The following is a 6,533-nucleotide window of genomic DNA, read 5'->3' as shown; positions in this document are numbered from 1 at the left end:
CTTGATTCTAGGTCCTGGCAGAGTTGTGCAGACTCAGGACAACTGAGCTTTGGAGGAATACGCAGATTTAAAGAGGAGTCCATAATTTGCTTTCTAATGATCATGATCTTTTCCTCTAAGAAGTTCATGAATTTTTCACTGCTGAAGTGAAAGCCATCCTCTCTTGGGGAATGCTGCTTTTTAGTTTGCTTTGTGACAGTATCAAAAATAAATGTTGGATTGTTCTTATTTTCCTCAATTAAGTTGGGAAAATAGGATGATCGAGCAGCAGTGAGGGCTCTTCGGTACTGTCTTTCCAAGCTAGTCGGAAGACTTTCAGTTTGGTGTAGCGCCATTTCCGTTCCAATTTTCTGGAAGCTTGCTTCAGAGCTCGGGTATTTTCTGTATACCAGGGAGCTAGTTTCTTATGACAAATGTTTTTAGTTTTTAGGGGTGCGATTGCATCTAGGGTATTGTGCAAGGCTAAATTGAGTTCCTGAGTTCGGTGGTTAACTCATGTTTGTACTCTGACGTCCTTGGGTAGGTGGAGGGAGTCTGGAAGGGCATCTAGGAATCTTTGGGTAGTCTGAGAATTTATAGCACGGCTTTTGATGATGCTTGGTTGTGGTCTGAGCAGATTATTTGTTGCGATTGCAAACGTAATAAAATGATGGTCCAATCGTCCAGGATTATGAGGAAAAACATTAAGATCCACAACATTTATTACACGGAACAAAACTAGGTCCAGAGTTTGACTGTGGCAGTGAGTAGGTCCAGAAACATGTTGGACAAAACTCACTGAGTCTGATGGCTCCGAAAGCCTTTTGGAGTGGGTCTGTGGACTTTTCCATGTGAATATTAAAAAGTCACCAAATATTTGAATATTATCTGCCATGACTACAAGGTCCGATAGGAATTCAGGGAACTCCGTGAGGAACGCTGTATATAGCCCAGGAGGCCTGTAAACAGTAGCTATAAAAAGTGATTGAGTAGGCTGCATAGATTTCATGACTAGAAGCTCAAAAGACGAAAACATCAGGTTTTCTTTTGTGAATTGAAATTTGATATCGTAAATGTTAGCAACACCTCTGCCTTTGCGGGATGCGCGGGGATATGGTCAATAGTGTAACCAGGAGGTGAGGCCTCATTTAACACAGTAAATTCATCAGGCTTAAACCATGTTCCAATCAGGCCAATCACATCAAGATTATGATCAGTGATTAATTAGTTCATTGACTATAACAGCCTTGGAAGTGAGGGATCTAACATTAAGTAGCCCTATTTTGAGATGTGAGGTATCACGATCTCTTTCAATAATGACAGGAATGGAGGAGGTCTTTATTCTAGTGAGATTGCTAAGGCGAACAACGCCATGTTTAGTTTGGCCCAACCTAGATCGAGGCACAGACACGGTCTCAATGGGGGGATAGCTGAGCTGACTACACTGACTGTACTAGTGGCAGACTCCACTAAGCTGGCAGGCTGGCTAACAGCCTGCTGCCTGGCCTGCACCCTATCTCATTGTGGAGCTAGGGGAGTTAGAGCCCTGTCTATGTTGGTAGATAAGATGAGAGCACCTCTCCAGATAGGACTTGACTTGGTCCTGTTTGTGGGTGAGTCTCAGAAAGAGGACCAATTATCTACAAATTCTATATTTTGGGAGGGGCAGAAAACAGTTTTCAACCAGCGATTGAGCTGTGAGACTCTGCTGTAGAGCTCATCACTCCCCCTAACTGGGAGGGGGCCAGAGACAATTACTCCATGCCGACACATCTTTCTAGCTGATTTACACGCTGAAGCTATGTTGCGCTTGGTGACCTCTGACTGTTTCATCCTAACATCGTTGGTGCCGACGTGGATAACAATATCCCTATACTCTCTACACTCGCCAGTTTTAGCTTTAGCCAGCACCATCTTCAGATTAGCCTTAACGTCGGTAGCCCTGCCCCCTGGTAAACAGTGCATGATCGCTGAATGATTCGTTTTAAGTATAATACTGCGGGTAATGGAGTCACGAATGACTTGGGTTTTCAATTTGTCAGAGCTAATGGTGGGAGGCGTCGGCGTCTCAGACCCCGTTTGACAGTGATGAGTGGAGGTCGTTTGACCGCTGACCCATTACGGATGCAGGCAATGAGGCAGTGATCGCTGAGATCTTGGTTGAAAACAGCAGAGGTGTATTTAGAGGGCAAGTAGGTTAGGATGATATCTATGAGGGTGCCCGTGTTTACGGCTTTGGGGTGGTACCTGGTAGGTTCATTAATAATTAATTTGTGTGAGATTGAGGGCATCAAGCTTAGATTGTAGGATGGCTGGGGTGTTACGCATGTCCCAGCTTAGGTCACCTAGCAGCACGAGCTCTGAAGATAGATGGGGTGCAATCAGTTCACATATGGTGTCCAGAGCACAGCTGGGGGCAGAGGGTGGTCTATAGCAGGCGGCAACGGTGAGAGACTTGTTTTTAGAGAGGTGGATTTTTAAAAGTAGAAGTTCAAATTGTTTGGGTACAGACCTGGATAGTAGGTAGCAAAGTAAGGTCAGCAACAAACCGCACAGCAGCATGTAAACAAGTCTACAAGTTGTGACCGGAAACTGTGTGTGCTACCATGCTGTGTTGTCATGTGTTGCTGCCATACTATGTTGTTGTCTTAGGTCTTCTCTATATGTAGTGTTGTCTCTCTTGTCATAATGTGTGTTAAGTCCTATATTTTTATTTTATTCTATTTATTTTTTATCCCAGCCCCCGTCCCCGCAGGAGGCTTTTTGGTAGGCCGTCATTGTAAATAAGAATGTGTTCTCAACTGACTTTCCTAGTTAAATAAAGGTTAAATAAAATAAATAAATAAAAATATGAAGTAGTTCTAAAATCCCAGATGCAAAAGTTAATGGGTAAAAAACGATTGGAACAATTACCGGGTTTTATGGGTATATGACAAGTCCACTGTGCCGGAATATAGTGATTCTCACTGAAAAAGTTGCCAACACTTCAGGGTGCAATCAAGAAGCAACTCATGGGCAAGCTACAAAAATTACGTGCAAGTTGCGACGCACTTAGCCGTGCTACGAGTGGTCTGAGGCTATCGGTAAATAACGAGCGTTTTCATGTACAACATTACTAACGATGATTTTGGGACACAGCTCGGAGATTTAACGAGGCTCCTAAGAAGATTCTAACAATGAATAAGCATTAAGATGCTTTTGTGAAACCAGGCGCTGGTTCCTCTCTGTTTCTTTTCTTAGGAGGCAAGGTAAAACATGAATCCAGCTAAACTGAAAAAGTAAAAATGATTCTACCCAGATAAATTGTTCTTGAAACATTTTGTAGTCTACAGAGTTGCAATAGCATTATTCAGCCACCGAATTTCGCTATCGGCCTGTTTAACATCAGAACCATAGCCCCCTTTCATTACAGTCATATGCTTCCCTCTGTAAGAAAGTCATCAAGTCTCTGTGGCGCAATTGGTTAGCGCGTTAGACTGTTAATCTAAAGGTTGGTGGTTCGAGCCCACCCAGGGACGGTTGGCTTTTTAGAATTTTGAGCCTGACTTGTGCTACAATACTATTAAAATCCACATTTAGGAAAATAGTCCAAAATGTACCCGTACTAGATTAATGTGACGCTATATACAGGGAGTACCAGTACCAGATCAATGTACAGAAGTATGAGGTATTTGAGGTAGATATGTACATGAAGGCAGGGTAAAGTGACTAGACATCAGGATAGATAATAATAAGGTATTTGAGGTAGATATGTACATGAAGGCAGGGTAAAGTGACTAGGCATCAGGATAGATAATAATAAGAGTAAAATAAAGAACAGAGAAGCAGCAGCATATGATGAGTGTAAAAGTGAGTATGTGTGTGTGTTGTGTCGGTATGCGTGTGTGTGTTGTGTCGGTAATATGCGTGTGTGTGTTGTGTCGGTATGCGTGTGTGTGTTGTGTCGGTATGCGTGTGTGTTTTGTGTCGGTATGCGTGTGTTTGTTGTGTCGGTATGCGTGTGTGTTTTGTGACGGTATGCGTGTGTGTTTTGTGACGGTATGCGTGTATGTGTTGTGTCGGTATGCGTGTGTGGGTATATGTAGTGTATGTGTATGGGCCTGGTGTGGGCATGTCACTGTAGTGTGTGTGAGTGTGTATATGGTGTGTATACAATGAGTATACCAAACATTAGGAACACCTTGCTAATATTGAGTTTCCCCCCCCTTTTCCCTCAGAACATCCTCAATTCATTGGGGCATGGAGTACAAGGTGTCGAAAATGTTCCACAGGGATGCTGGCCCATGTTAACGCCGATCCTTCCCACAGTTGTGTCAAGTTGGCTGGATGTCCTTTTGGATGTGGGCCCTTCTTGATACACACGGGAAACTGTTGAGCGTAAAAAACCCAGCAGTGTTGCAGTTCTTGACACAAACCGGTGCTCCTGGCACCTACTACCATACCCCGTTCAAAGGTACTTAAATCTTTTGTCTTGCCCATTCACCCTCTGAATGGCACACATACACAATCCATGTTTCAATTGTCTCAAGGCTTAAAAATCCTTCTTTAACCCGTCTCCTCCTCTTCATCTACACTGATTGAAGAGAATTTAACAGGAGACATCAATAAGGGATCATAGCTTTCACCTGGATTCACCTGGTCAGTGTGTGTGATGGAAGGAGCAGGTGTTCTTAATGTTTTGTATACTCAGTATATACAGTGGAAGCTCAATTTCAAGTATCATAGCAAATGGTCTGTATACTTATGTAAATAAGGTATTTCTGTTTTCTATTTGCAAAAAAAATTCATTCGCAAAACAAAATCAAAAAACCTGTTTTCGTTTTGTCATTATGGGGTATTTTGTGTAGATTGCTGAATATTTGTATTATTTAATCCATGCTACAATAAGGCTGAACGTAACAAAATGTGGAAAAAGTCAAGGGGTCTGAATACTTTCTGAATGCACTGTAGTCTAGTCCAGGGGTCTCCAACTTTTTCTAGCATGAGCGCTACCTTTAAAAAATTTAACATGTCATGAGTTACAATTTTCTTTCTATCTTTCAAATAGGCACATTCTTCTCTTCTCCCCTGTAACTGTTCCCCGGGTCCTTAGTGTACTAGATTAAGTAGTACACTATGTTTTCTGTCAATATACCTGGTAAAATAATGACTATTAAACAACTAAGGGAGGCCCTATAAAATCTGTTTTTCTTCTCCCCAAAATCAGTTTTATATTTTCCCAAATTATATTTTCCGTTTATTTTTCCTGGTTTTAGATTATTACTTTGGTTTTCACTCAAAATCACAGTTGTTCATAGAGAAACAGTGAAATGGGAAGCTCATATCAACTTTTATTGGTCACATACACATATTTAGCATATAGCACATAACATATAAATATTAGGATGAGCAATGTCGGCGTGGCATTGACTAAATACAGTATATACATATGAGATAAGTAAAGCAGTATGTTAACAGAGCTAGAAGTAATTAGTATGTTGCCAGCAAGCTACAAGAACCCTACATAAATGCTTCTATAATAGGATTGCTATTAGTCCCATATGGTCTAGCGGTTAGGATTCCTGGTTTTCACCCAGGCGGCCCGGGTTCGACTCCCGGTATGGGAACACCATTTTTTTCCCATCAATCTATTGTTTTCGCACTGTGATATTTAGAATTTTATGGAAATATTTCATATATTTAATGAAAGAGTGTCCATTTCCATTCAGCAAAACCATATAAAAAATCTAATTGGTTAGCCATCATCATCTAACGTGGGTCACGGTGAATTACCGTACTCCTAGCAGCAGGATATTATCATAGAGCTTCTAAACCAAGAGGCGCAGCATCGCGAGATTTAACGAACGCTTTCGAAAAAGACCATACAAACCGGGTTTGGGATTTGAGAAGGCAATGGCCGTTTTCGAGAGGATCAAAACCACAATGTATCATGGAAAATCGACTCTGCCGCTAGAGCATGCATTTGCGACACAGTCGATAGCGCGCCGGAATTCGGGCTAGAAGGTCGAGGGTTCGAGACCAGCTCCCTGCCTGTTTCATTACACTGGTGTCGGAAGTGATCGGACCTTGCATCCACGACAGTGCGTGTGCTTGGCCGATGAGCGCGTTCCTGTAAGACGTAGAGTCGCGAGGACGTACTTTTTGAAAGGAGGGAGTGTAACGACCCTTGATTTATAAGCGCGGAAATCGACTATGCCGCTCGAGCATGCTTTTGCGGCACAGTCGATAGCGCACCGGACTTCGGGCTAGAAGGTCGAGGGTTCGAGACCTGCTCCCTGCCTGTTTCATTACACAGTTATGAAACGCCGACTTTGTACCTATGTTTGTCCTCTGTAGTCGGCTGCCTTTCTTTGTTTGCTGAATCCATACTTTTTCAATAAACATTGAATGCAACCACCGACTGTTTCCTTTTGAGATTCAATTGTCACATGCACATTTGCGCTGAGTTGCCATCTTAGAGCAAGAGCAATGAGCAAACTGTTGGTGGTTGTATTTGATTAACGATTGTTTTAAAAAAGTATGGGTTTAAATAATTTAAAAAATATTAAAAAAAA

The 6,533-nt window shown here is 42.2% G+C and overlaps 2 non-coding genes across 2 annotated transcripts; both read left to right on the top strand.

Moving 5' to 3' along the window:
• The first annotated feature begins 3,423 nt into the window (after positions 1–3,423).
• Positions 3,424–3,497, top strand: trnan-guu (transfer RNA asparagine (anticodon GUU)). The gene has a single exon. It is a non-coding gene; the product is annotated as a tRNA-Asn (tRNA).
• Positions 3,498–5,513: 2,016 nt separating this feature from the next.
• On the top strand, positions 5,514–5,585 carry trnae-uuc (transfer RNA glutamic acid (anticodon UUC)). The gene has a single exon. It is a non-coding gene; the product is annotated as a tRNA-Glu (tRNA).
• The last annotated feature ends 948 nt before the right edge of the window (positions 5,586–6,533 follow it).

The sequence above is a fragment of the Salvelinus alpinus genome, chromosome 17 (assembly GCF_045679555.1).
Source record: "Salvelinus alpinus chromosome 17, SLU_Salpinus.1, whole genome shotgun sequence".
Classification (NCBI taxonomy): domain Eukaryota; kingdom Metazoa; phylum Chordata; class Actinopteri; order Salmoniformes; family Salmonidae; genus Salvelinus; species Salvelinus alpinus.
The sequence above is the reverse complement of the archived record's forward strand: the minus strand, read 5'-3'. Positions and strand labels throughout refer to the sequence as shown.